Below are 14,373 nucleotides of genomic sequence, written 5' to 3'. Positions count from 1 at the left end.
GAGGCAACTGATCACATGGTTCTCTAGGAAGGAAAGAAAAAGAGATGAAGGCTTGTGCCCAGCTCACTCTCTCCTTCATGTTCAGTGTAGGAACCATGGACCATGGGTTGTGGTGTGCACATATAAATTGGATCATCCCACTTCAGTTGATATAATCTAGATAATCTTGTAAGGCATGCACAGAGGCTTATCTCTTAGTCTCCATAAAATTGTTTCTACTGACTTCTTCGATCTTGAAAGAAAAGCAATAAATAATATATCAAAAGATAAGCTATAATGTGGGGACACGGCCCATTATTAAGGTGTGATTGCTTACCTGGCAGACTAAAGGCTACTGAGACTCACTGTGACCCTCATAGATGACTACTGAGGGATTTTCCTGGATACTGGTGATACTGTATGAGCTGTACTTTAAGATAGAACATCTTCTGTGAGGACCCACACTCAACCACCTCTGAATGTTGGAGGATGCTCTTCAGTGACCCTAGAGAGGCCATTGCATCTCTTTATTCTTTGAAGAACTGGACAAGCTCCTGGTGGTTGAACACAACTTTATAGAAATAATCCAATCTTCTTGACCTGAGGTCAAAGTTATCTGTTCTCTCTCATGGTTAAAAGCAGAATATTTATTGGCTTATCTCTAAATGAGTCTTTGCTTCCCATGTGGCCTCATGATGTCTCATGCAGGACAGTTATCATTTGTGAATGCGCAGCTCTTAACAGCCTTCCTAGTATCCTCCATGGCACTCTACTCTGCCCCTTTTAAACAATCAGTTAAAGCTGCTAGACATTATGCTGATGGGCCAGATCTCATGGTCTAGGGTCTATATGGCAGAAGATGGTACACTAGTCTAAACTCTGTTCTGATACAGAACAAACTTGCTCACTAGAAAGAGGGGAGAGAGATGGGAATATATGCTGGTAGTGCCTTTAAGATGTTCTAGAAACAGAAATGAAAGTTTTATGTTTGGTGGTCCCTCACTTCCAATTGAGAATTCTAACACTTTTGCACAGAGACAGTTTCACGTCTTTAGTTCATGCCTACTGCCTCTTCGTATCATTTAGCCACCTCCAATATTGTTTAAGTCTGAAATCATGAGTTATTCTTGACAAAATTTCTTCTCCTGACCAAAAAAAATTATAGGAAAGCCTTAGCAAGATACAGTTTTAAAAGATCACACTTAATGGTATATTAAAGGTTCATCTTTTTCAAAAAGCAATCAGTTTCCGGATTTCAGGTTATGATAATGGTGATTATCACACACACACACACACACACACACACACACACACACACACACACATACACACACACGTTTTTCATTTTGTAGATACACTGATTTATTTATCTATCTACCTATCTATCTATGTATCTATGTATCTATCTATCTATCTATCTATCTATCTATCTATCTATCTATCTATCTATCTATCATCTATCTATTACATGACTGCGCTTTTCTCTCCATCCTCTCCTCCAATTTCTCCATCAAAGCCCCTCCATTCATTCCTCTTCTGTTTCACTTTAGAAAAGAGGAGGTCTCCCATGGATATCAACAGCTCTGCCATATCAAGTTGCAATAAGACTAGGTTCATCCTCTTCTATTGAGGCTAGATAGCTACCCAGTTGGAGGAAAGACCAGCTTTGACAAGACAGATGGACTGAAATGGGGCACTGGTGATTGATCACTCAGCAGAATTTTCTCTGAGGAGACAGAACTTGATTCTCTGGGGCAGGTGAGAAGCTCTCTGGAACTGGTGAAAAGGGGGGAACACACACACACACACACACACACACACACACACACACATACACACACACACACACACATACTTGGTGAATGAAGCAAGCATCAACAAACTCCAACCATTTTATATTCATGCATATACATACACACATACACACATTTGGTAGATGAAAAAAGTTCCAATCACTTTATTTGTACCCCCACAGCTTACATATCCCAAGAAAGTCTTTCAAACAATACAAAAATCACAGTGTGGCTACATTCCTTTTTTCTTTATGTAAACAATTACAATGAGTATACATAGGAAAAAAAAAACCAAGTTACCCAATACCCTCATGGGGTCAAATACTTTATGTATTATGGATGAAAAATAAATTATTCTCCAAAACCCACATACATTCATAACTAAGCAACTTATTATAGATTTAAAAAGTATAGGAGGCAATGTAAATTTTCTCAGTAAGTTTATTTTACTGTTAGGCTCCAATTTCTTGTTATAAAGAAAAGATTATTTATTTTGTTATTTATCTTAGAACGTAATAAAAATCTTAAAAGACTCACAAATCTAAATTTTTATATAAAACACTCATTTCTACTTTAAATCCTCAGAGTGCATATCTATGCATTATTTTTTTATTAAGTCATATCTGGAAGGCATAAGAAATTGATCATCACTTTGATCACGAGCCCAGCTTTAGCAAGAAAGGCATGCCAGCTAGTACTAGTTGGGCTGCCATTGTTTTTGCTCTCTGACCTTAAAAACATTCCTCACTCAATAATCAGAAGTGTGTCTCCCTAAATTTTCCCACAATATTTTATATAAGGACCACTAACAAAAATCCACTACTGAAAATCCACACCTCCAATTTTTTTTCCTAAGGGTGATGAGCATTGCTAACATTCTACATCTTTAAGGGTTTTTTTTTTTTTTTTCTTTTTCTGAAGGGGGTGGTTGAATCATTAATCTGAGCCCAGTAGCAATGCTTGAAGAAGATACATCACTGATACTGTAAGTGCCAATGACACTGCCCAGTGAGGATCTGGAAACCACCTAAGAGTTTTCAGACAACTTAGATTGTGAAGGATGTGTTGACGCTAAGGTCGAATGATGCTCCATAACAGCATGAAGTCCTCAGGACATGTAGTCTTCTAAGATCTGCCTCACTGAGGCACATCCATTGTAGTTGTGCTAACTGGTGGGTCTCATTCCATGAGTTCTAAAGATGTTTTGCTGTTCATCTTGCATGGCCATGAACAGGGTTTCAAAGGCAGGCAACAGACTCAGAGACAACTCACATTCCCACTGTTAGGAGTCACACATGAAGACCAAGCTACACAGTTTAGGTCACTCCTGTGCATGTTCCCTGGTTGTTAGTCACTGTGAGCTCCTATGGTACCAAGTTAGTTGATTCTGTGGGTTTTCATGTGGTATCCTTGACCCCTCTGGCTCCTACAATTCTTCCCCCTGGTCTTCAGGATTCCACATGTTTCACCTAATGTTTGTCTATGGGTTTCTGCATCTGTTTCTATCAGTTGTTGGGTGAAGCCTCTCTGGTGACATTTATGCTAGGCTCCTATCTGGGATCCCTAGTGCTAGCCGCATCTTGGAAAACACCCCGAGTTGTCAGCCATTCTCTTTTATACTTCCTCCTGTGGAAGTGTGCACACCCTATTTTACCTTCTTGTCATAGATGTTAAAAATAGTCTTACTTAGCCGGGCAGTGGTGGCACACACCTTTAATCCCAGCACTTGGAAGGCAGAGTCAGGTGGATTGCTGAGTTTGAGGCCAGCCTGGTCTACAGAGCAAGTTCCAGGACATCCAGGGCTACACAGAGAAACCCTGTCTGGAAAAAAAATAGTCTTACTTGAGATACTTTTAGGTCCATGTGTGACCAGCATACCCTTCAGAAAGTTTTCCTGTTCCAAAACCAGGACAGTATTCTCAAATCACTCTTAAACAGCAAATATCTGCTTTTCCAGGCCCTAGAAGCATAGCTACTGAAACTAAAGTGTACAGTCCTTGCTTTCTCAGATGGCAGAAACACAAGCTAGTTAACTTGGGCATTTGAAGCAGAATCCCAAACATTAACCTCTAATTAAATTATACCCTCTTGACACCTATAACATAGGGATTATGGTAATGTATGAGGTTATTAATTATATCTCATTATTCAATTAACAAAAAGCAAATACCAGTGGAGATGCAAGTTGGTGAGTGATTAATGAGAAAAGCCAAGTTCGACAAGCTTGGAGTCTGCTGCTTCTTGACAGAATTTTCTAGGTAGTAGGGAGGAACAGACGTACATTTTGCTTGTTACGGCTTCACTAGTTTTTGTTTCCCAAATGTCATTTGATACCTACTATGAGATGTTAGGAAGTATGGCTATTAGAAAGTTTTGAAGCTCTGAGGGCTCTGCCTTCGTGAGTTATTGAATCCATTTATTCAATTAATGGATCAATGGATCATTGAAATGCTTGTGGGTTGGATCTGCTATGAAGAATGTGTTAGTTAGATGTGTCACATACTTCCTGTCCCTTAACATTTGATTGTGATTTTGCCAAGAGCAAGAACATTATTAGATATATACCCTTGATCTAGAACCAGAGCATGAGCCCAAGTAATCCTCTTTTCTTTATAGATTGCCCAAGCTCTGGTACTGTGTCATAACTTGTGCTGGGAAAGACCAGGGTAGGTAAAGAGGGTCATGTAAGACAAAGGCATCCATCTTTCCCCCCACAACTGAGGTAACTTCATGTCCCAAATCCAAACTTGCTGACGGTTTCTGAATAGGGCATAGCTGGTCCTTCATCAAGTCTTGGCTTGCTTTTTTAATGTTGGGTGATATCTGGATAAGGTAGACAGCTGTAGACCAGAGGGAAACAGGGACTCCATGCTGATCTGAGAAGCAGGAAAGATGTAGCATTTCTCCTCGATTCCCGAGGTTTCTTAAAAACAGGCAAGGTTTATATCTTCATCTTCATCTTTTTGGAACTGGCTTTCCAAAATCTGATCTTGGTGATCACCCTTAACTCACTTGCTGTTCCTTGGCAATGGTACCATCCCACACCCTCAACACTTTATGTATAAAGCAGAACTACTTGAAGGCTGAAGGCTGACAGAGACTCTGGACTATCCTGCTTTTCTCTGCTTCGGCCTCCTCTGTTACAGGTAAAACAGTAGAATGTTCTTAATCTTAATCATCACATAGTAGGGCACAGTTTTGATTAACTGCTTCTTCCATTCTTAGATGACTTTTAACAATTGCAGAGTCCCCAGGGTCCAAGCTGAAGGGACCTGGTGAAAAACAATGGCTAAATTCTTTTCTCTATGGATTTAAAAGTAGCTCCCTTCCAGCTCTTTTGCATGCCTGCCATTTATGTATTTTGTTTGCCAGAAAGGCAGACTTTTAGATAACCAAAGCACTACAATTCACAGCTTATAGTGCACTATGATTTAATTAGATTAAAGGTAATTACACTACTAAAGAAGGAGAATGCTATTTTTTTCAAGATACCTGTAAAATTTTCTGCTAAAATTTTAGTGTTATTCAGAGCAACATTAAACTCAATTTTATCAAATCATAATGATATGTTTATACTGATTGTTAGCAGTTCTCACCTTTATGACAAATCACATTTACTTCATTCTTCTTTATAATAACAAAAAATAAATGTTTGTGCAGGTATCAGACTAGTCTGTATTTTAGCAGATTTACCTTTTAGTTTCATAAATATTTAGAAAAATTTGAATCATTATGTCCAGTAAATTTCACAAAGGTATTTGTGATCTTAATAGGTGATTTTGATTATTTTAACATTAAACCAGACAACTTAAGTGTCTAGAAAGGTTCTGAGAGCTTTCCTGATGAGGTTACTGTGCAGTTATTTCCTAAGTGGTAACCTGGAGTCACAGTAAGAGATTTAATAGCAAAAACAGTATGTATATTTCATCTTCTATCACATTATAAAATGGATGTGACAGATTTCATTGGGTTTTCATCATTTTAATCATGTTTTACTCATACAAAATAATGGATTCCATTAAGACAATTGCATCTATCTTATCTCTCTATCTCTCTATCATCTCTCTATCTCTTTATCATCTCTCTATCTCTCTATCTCTATCTCTCTAACTCCCTTGTACCTTTCTTATATAACACCTTATGATCTTCTCATGTATCCATTCCTACAGATCCCCTTCCCCTCAAATGCTCCCACTCTTACTTTCATGTTCTGTGTACACACACACACACACACACACACACACACATACATTCCACATAGGAAAGGTGTGTGATATATGTCTTTTTCTCACAGTTTCTTCTCTTTCCCTCCTGTTTCATTTAGATCCCATTTTCATATCTCCTACAGTGCTCCTTTTACTTTCATATATATTTGGTGGGGATGGGGGTCAAATAAGAAAGTAAAATAACATATTTGCAATTTTTAACCAAATTTATTTCTCTTAACATGATAGTCTCCAGTTCCTTTTCCAGAAAATGCATATTTTCATTCTTTTGGCTGAATAACTCTATATTGTATACTTTTTCATATTATGATCATCCATTCCTTTGATGATAATCATTTAGACTGATTTGCTATCTTGATTATTGTGAATAGTGCTACAATATCATACATGTATAGCATCTTTGTGAAATTTCACTGGATATGCATCCAGAAGTGAAAATAGCTATAGCACATGGTAGTGTTTAGGATTTATTTATTTATTTATTTATTTATTTATTTATTTATTTGCTTTTAACTCCAGATTTTATTACTCCCTTAGTCTACCCTTCAACTGCTCCACATCCCATATCTCCTCCTCCCACCCTGTCTCCACGAGGATGTCCCCACCTTCCTCCCCTCCCCACCCAACCAGTCCTCTAAACTCCCTGGGGCCTCCAGTCTCTTGAGGGTTAGGCACATCTTTTTCTGACTAAACCCAGACTGGGCAGTCCTCTGCTGTATATGTGTTGGGGGTCTCATATCAGCTGGTGTATTCTGTCTGGTTGGTGGTCCAGTGTTTAAGGGACCTTGGGGATCCAGGTTGATTGAGACTGCTGGTCCTCCTACAGGGTCACCCTCCTCCTCAGCTTCTTTCAGCTTTCCCCCAATTCAACCACAGGGGTCAGCAGCTTCTGTCCATTGAATTGGGTGCAAATATCTGCATCTGTTTCTTTCAGCTGCTTGTTGGGTATTTTGGTGGAGCTCTCACAAAATAGTAATATTGCCAGGCCTTGAGGCCTCCCCTTGAGCTGAATCTCACTATGGGCCTGTTGCTGGACTTTCTTTTCCTCAGGCTTCACTCCATTTCCATCCCTGGAGCTCTTTCAGACAGGAACAATTATGGATCAGAGTTTTGACTGTGGGATGGCAACCCATCCCTCACTTGATGCCCTGTCTTTCTGCTGGAGGTGGGCTCTACAAGTTCCCTCTCCCTACTGTAGAGCATCTCTTTTAAGGTCCCTGATTTTGATTCCTCAGATTCTCTCACCTCCCATGTCTCTGGTACATTCTAGACCACCACCCCCCACCTCCCAAGGTTGCCTGTTTCCATTCTTTCTGCTGGCCCTCAGGGCTTCAGTTCTTTTCCCCCACCCAATGCCACATCATGTTCCCCCACTCACACACACTGTCCATTTTCCCTCCCAGGTCCCTCCTCCTCCTGCACACTTGTGATTGCTTTCTTCTCCCACCAAAATGGGACTGAGCCGTCCTCACTTGGGCCCTTCAGAATTCTGTGGACTGTCTCTTGGGTATTCTGTACTTATTTTTTTTTTTTGGCTAATATCCACTTATTAGTGAGTATAAACCATGCCTGTCCTTTTGGGTCTGAGTTACCTCACTCAGGATATTTTCTAGTTCCATCCATTTGCCTGCAAAACTCAGGATGTTCTCATTCCTAACAGCTGAGTAGTACTCCATTGTGTAAATGAACTACATTTTGTGTATCCATTCTGTTGTGGGACATGTAGGTTGTTTCCAGCTTCTGGCTATCACAAACAAGGCTGCTATGAACATAGTGGAACATATGTCCCTGTGGCATGGTGGGGCATCATTTGGATATATTCCCAAGAGTGGTATAGCTGGGTCTTCAGGTAGATCTATTTCCAATTTTCTGAGGAACCTCCAGATTGATTTGCAGAGTGGTTGAACCAGTTTGCAATCCCACAGCAATGGAGGAGTGTTCCTCTTTCTCCACATCCTCGCCAGCATCTGCTGTCACCTGAGGTTTTGATTTTAGCCATTCTGATTGGTGTAAGGTAGAATATCAGCGTTGTTTTGATTTGTATTTCTCTGATTTAGGTCCACAGTGGCTGTATCAGTTTGCACCCTGATTAGCTGTGTATAGGGTTTTCTCTTTCTCTACAACCTTTCAAGTATTTTTTGTTCTTTATTTGTCTTGCTGGTGGTAGTTATTGTGACAGGAATGAAGTAGTATTTCAATATAGTTTTAATTTCCATTTCCCTTATGGCTAAGAATTTTAAATAGTTTGCCAATATTTACTGATTATTTGTGTTCATTCTCTTGAAAACTTTGACTGATCTCAATCATCTTTTTAATAAGTTCACTTCACTATCTCTCAGCAATTTTGTGCTATTTTTGAAACACATACTTTGCACATTTATTTGAGTAGAAAAACAATGTGTTTTTTTTTTTTTTTTTACTCAGCAGCAAGTCCTATCTGATAGTTGGCTTCAATGAATGGAAGCTAGAAAGCTGGCTTTTCAGGAGTGCCATGGAGGCTGACTAACCCCTAATGTCTTCATGAAAACATGCTCAAAGCCTATTACAAAACAAGAGACAAACTTCTCTTATACTAGGTTGAAGAAAAGGCCTATGAATGAAAGAGAAAAGGTCAACATGGGAGCCCTCGGCTGTGGTCTGAATAAAAATGGCCCTCATAGGTCCATGGTAAGTATGGCCTTGTATTAGGAGGCAGGGCTTTTTTGGAGGAGGTATGCCTTAGTGGTTGGGCTTTGAAGTCTCAAAACCTCAAACCAGGCCTAGTGTCTCTCAGTTCTTTTCCTGCTGCTTTCGGATCAAGATATAGAACTCTAACCTTCTCCAGCACCATGTCTGCCTGCATGCCATCATGCTTCCCACCATGATAACAGTAACCTCTGAACTGTAAGCCTGATCCAATTAAACGTTTTCCTTCAAAAGAGTTACTGTGGTCATTGTGTCTCTCCACTCAATAAAATTCTAACTAAGGCATCCTCTGAGGGCCCTAAAATTTGTCTTTGGGGTAGACTTTCAAGATGTTGAGTGAGAACAATTTGAATGACTAGACCAATTCTCTTATAAAGGCAGATGGTTTGCCATTCTTTGCCTTAAACAGAGTTGGAAGCAGATTCAATTTGTGTAAATCAAGATACGACCTAAGAGCTGGATGATATTGTGTAACAAAACTCTCATCTACTTTCAGATGAGGAATTAGCTTCTTTCAAATGTTTTCCTTTTATTCAAAACAGATTATTTTTCAATATAATGTATCATAATTACACTTTCCTCTTCCTCTGTTCCTGCCAGGTCCTCTTGATCTACTCCCTTTCTTTCTCTCATTAGAAAAGAACTGGATTCTAAGAGATAACAACCAAACATGACAAAATAAAACATAATAAGGTAAAGTGAAAGCCATCACATTGAGGCTGGACAAAGCAACCCAATAGAAGGAAAAGAGCCCCAAGAGCAGAACAAGAATCAGAGACCCACTTGTTTATGAACTCAGGGGTCCCACAAAAATACTAAGCCAAAAGCTATAATATATATGGAGAGGATCTCACGCAGATAGACTCTGGGCTTGCTGTTTCAGTCTCTGTGTGGTTTCCTGAACTCTGAGGAGACATATTTGTAGTTGTAAGCCGCCGTGGCTTACATGAACGGGGTACTCCTGAAAGGCAGGCTGGGGCTGAAAAAGACTAAACGGAGAGAGAAATAAAGACGCCAAGACAAAAGTACTTTGTTCAGGCATCTTAAAGTTTACTTAGAGTCTAGGCTTATTTACAGGTTAGGCCCATCCCCCATCCCCCACCCCCAGTCCATCCAGGAGCCTGGATCCAGCCGGAAGATGCCGCACAATGTGAATTGTCTCAAAGGTGTCTCAGCAGGCAGCAGGATCTCAGAGAAGAGCAGCTGCAGTTGACACACCAAAAGAAGCCAGCCAAGTCGGAAAGCTGCACCGCAGGTGGCCACACCTCAGTGATGACAAGGTCTGCACCAGCCTGCTTCAGGCTGAGGGAGGCTACGCATATTTAATGGAGTAATCACATTTAGAGCTATGTGTTCCAATGACTCTCTCTCCACATAATGTCTGACTGTGTGTTTCAGCATCCGTTTCCATCTTCTGTAGGAGAAAACCTCTGTGACAATGACTGAAAAAGGCACTGATTTATGAGTGTAGCAGAATATTATTAGGAATCATCTTATTGTTAGTATTTTTTAGACGAGTAGTATTTATTAGTACTAATAATTCCCCATTATTAGGAGAACTCATTAGAATTTTGAGGCAAACTTTAGGCATAAATTGTAGGAAATTTTTTACATATCAGTATGGGACTGGGAAGACCAGATGAAGAGTAGGAGAGGAAATAACGTTGAGGGAGAGACTGAGGGAGAAAAATCTGGAATTTAGGAGAATTTGAGGGATCATATGGAAACCTAGTGGATGTACGTCTTACTGTTTATAAGTCTAAAGCAAATTCAGGAAAAACAATATAACTTCCCTGTTGGTTAATTCTAGAAATAAATACAATTTGCCCTGGCAAATCTCTAGATGAAAAGTCAATTTATGCACCAAACAAAGGTGGATTCAGTTCAACATGAACCACAGGGGTGGGGAAGGGTTCTAACTGCTCTGTAGACCCAGTACCTAGTCCTAGGTACCTGCTGTCTGCATCCTCTCAAGGAAACAAAAACACAGTCAACTCTGGCTTGGTCTTACATTTTAATCCAAAATGATTTATAAAAGAATAAATTATTATCTCTTAAGTTGCTTCATTATAAATCAATAACCAATTTCTAAAATATTAACTCAGATCTTAATATATTAAACCACTTTGAGCTTTTTGATCATAGGAAATATAATAACTTCAATTGGTGTACATGTTTTGTCTATAAATTTTTATGAATTGATAGTAATAAAGTACCTTCAAAACATTCAATTCAATGATATTAGGATGCCTTATATAAGGGAAGTAGAAACTGTGAGTTCAAACAGAACAAATGAAGAACTAGTGAAATTTCTTCCTGCTATAGATAGGCTGTTCACATGACTTATAAATAGATAACAGTGGGCTTTGTGAAACTTAGATGTTTTCTCTTCTTTTTTTTTTTCATTTTTTATTAGATGTTTTCTTCATTTACATTTCAAATGCTATCCTGAAAGTCCCCTATACCCTTCCCTCTCCCCCTGCTCCCCATCCCACCCACTCCTGCTTCCTGGCCCTGGAATTGCCCTGTATTGGGGCATATGATCTTCCCAAGACCAAGGGCCTCTCCTCCCATTGATGGCCGACTAGGCCATGCTCCACTACACATGCAACTAGAGACACAGTTCTGTGGGATACGGGTTAGTTCATATTGTTGATTTTCCTATAGTGTGGCCGACCCCTTTAGCTCCTTGGGTACTTTCTCTAGTTCCTTCTTTAGGAGCCCTGTGTTCCATCCAATAGATGACTGTGAACATCTACTTCTGTATTTGCCAGGCACTGGCATAGCCTCACAAGAGATAGCTATATCAGGGTCCTGTCAGCAAAATCTTGCTGGCATATACAATAGTGTCTGGCTTTGGTGGTGGTCTATGGGATGAATCCCCAGGTGGGGCAGTCTCTGGATGGTCCTTTCTTCTGTTTTAGCTCTGGACTTTGTCTCTGTAATTCCTTCCAAGGGTATTTTGTTCCCCATTCTAAGAAGGAACAAAGTAACCATAATTTGGTCTTCCTTCTTCTTGAGTTTCATGTGCTTTGCAAATTGTTATCTTGGGTAGTCTAAGTTTCTGGATTAATATCCACTTATCAGCAAGTGCATATCATGTGCGTTCTTTTGTGATTGGGTTACTTCACTCAGGATGATATCCTCCAGATACATCCATTTGCCTAAGAATTTTATAAATTAATTGTTTTTAATAGCTGAGTAGTACTCCATTGTGTAAATGTACCACATTTTCTGTATCCATTCCTCTGTTGAGGGGCATCTGGGTTCTTTCCAGCTTCTGGCTATTATAAATAAGGCTGCTATGAGCATAGTGGAGCATGTGTCCTTATTACCAGTTGGAACATCTTCTGGGTATATGCCCAGGAGAGGTATTGCTGGATCTTCTGGTAGTACTATGTCCAATTTTCTGAGGAACTGCCAGACTGATTTCCAGAGTGGTTGTACAAGCTTGCAATTCCACCAGCAATGGAGGAGTGTTCCTCTTTCTCCACATTCTCCCCAGCATCTGCTGTCACATGAATTTTTGATCTTTGCCATTCTGACTGGTGTGAGGTGGAATCTCAGGGTTGTTTTGATTTGCATTTCCCTGATGCTTAAGAATGTTGAACATTTTTTCAGGTGTTTCTCATCCATTCAATATTCCTCAGTTGAGAATTCTTTGTTTAGCTCTGTACCCCATCTTTAATGGGGTTATTTGATTTTCTGGAGTCCATCTTCTTAGGTTCCTTATATATATTGGGTATTAGTCCCTTATCTGATTTAGGATTGGTAAAGATCCTTTCCCAATCTGTTGGTGGCCTTTTTGTCTTATTGATAGTGTCTTTTGCCTTACAGAAGCTTTGCAATTTTATGAGGTCCCATTTGTCAATTCTCCATCTTACAGCACAAGCCATTGATGTTCTGATCAGGAATTTTTCCCCTGTGCCCATATCTTTGAGGGTTTTCCCCACTTTCTCTTCTATAAGTTTCAGTGTCTCTGGTTTTATGTGGAGTTCCTTGATCCACTTAGACTTGAGCTTTGTACAAGTAGATAAGAATGGATCAATTCACATTCTTCTACATGCTAACTGCCTGTTGACCCAGCACCATTTGTTGAAGATGCTGTCTTCTTTCCACTGGATGGTTTTAGCTCCTTTGTCAAAGATCAAGTGACCATAGGTGTGTGGGTTCTTTCTGGGGCTTCCATTCTATTCCATTGATCTACTTGTCTGTCACTGTACCAGTATCATGCAGTTTTTATCACAATTGCTCTGTAGTACAGCTTGAGGTCAGGTATGGTGATTCCACCAGAGGTTCTTTTATTGTTGAGAATAGTTTTTGATATTTTAGGTTTTTTTGTTATTCCAGATGAATTTTCAAATTGCCCTTTCTAACTCAGTAAAGAATTGAGTTGGAATTTGATGGGAATTGCATTGAATCTGTAGATTGCTTTCGGCAAGATAGCCATTTTGACTATCCTGCCAATCCATGAGCATGGGAGATCTTTCCATCTTCTGAGATCTTCTTAGATTTCTTTCTTCGGAGACATGAAGTTCTTATCATCGAGATCTGTCACTTTCTTAGTTAGAGTCAGACCAAGGTATTTTATATTATTTGTGATTATTGTGAAGGGTGTTGTTTCCCTAATTTCTTCCTCAGCCTGTTTATCCTTTGTGTTCCTTTTCTTACATAAGTTTCAAGGCGATATATCATCCTTGTATTTTAAAATACCAGTGTGAAAATATCTGAAAAATTTATACTTACATAGAAAAGTTAAGTACTATCTTTTAATATGGGAGAAGAGTTTCCTAATTTTGTCCAAACTCTTTAAATCAGTGGGTGGATGGTGGGCCAAAGAGTAAGAACTGCACTGAATTAGGAAGAACCCAATGGGAGACATGGGGGGACATGAAGTCAGACAGAGCAGTTTCCAGGGTACTGACATGAATTGAGTTCATTTAGATGCTGTGGAGCATTGTTGTTGCATAGACCAAAGCTAAAGGCAAGCAGGAAGATGGCTAAGCATGAAGGCTATAAACAAGGAGCTATGGAGGATTCTGGAGTTCCTAGAAGAACTTAAAGAGTGACTAATTGTATCACTGTATTTTAGAAGGTTTATGCAAAGGCACAACAATGAAGCAACTGGCATGTGAGAGGACAGAGGGACAGAAAGTCAGGTTGGGAGAAATTAGGAGTTGAGTAGTGAAAAGACAAGAGAGGCAGAAGGGGGAAACGAAGGTGGTGTGGCAAATATTTGGCAGGTAGAGCTCAGAGATGTTGGTGACACAATGTGATGAGGCATGGAGAGAGGGAAGGAGTCCAGACTCAATCTACTGTCTAATCTGATCTACTGTCTGGGCACATATATTGTGAGAAATATTAGAGGCAGACTAAATATTTTGATGATACCTTTAAGTAAAAAATGAGATGCTAATGTTATTGCTTATATTTTTCACAATAGAAAATGTGTATGTCTTAGTCCTTAAATTTCAGCCATGGAACATTTGGAAGAAATCTAGAATCAGGCCATTCCTGGATACATGTATATGGTATTTTCTGAGCAATGGCTGTCAAATGAATACCCGAAGTCTGAATCATCTTATTTAAGAGATGAAGAAGCTGAGATCTAGAGAGATAAAGAATCAATGATCAGAGCTATGTAATTAGTATATCTGTAGTCTTCTTTTAGATGTTTTGGTTATACTGAG

Source organism: Mus musculus, chromosome 2 (genome assembly GCF_000001635.26).
Source record: "Mus musculus strain C57BL/6J chromosome 2, GRCm38.p6 C57BL/6J".
Classification (NCBI taxonomy): domain Eukaryota; kingdom Metazoa; phylum Chordata; class Mammalia; order Rodentia; family Muridae; genus Mus; species Mus musculus.
The sequence above is the reverse complement of the archived record's forward strand: the minus strand, read 5'-3'. Positions refer to the sequence as shown.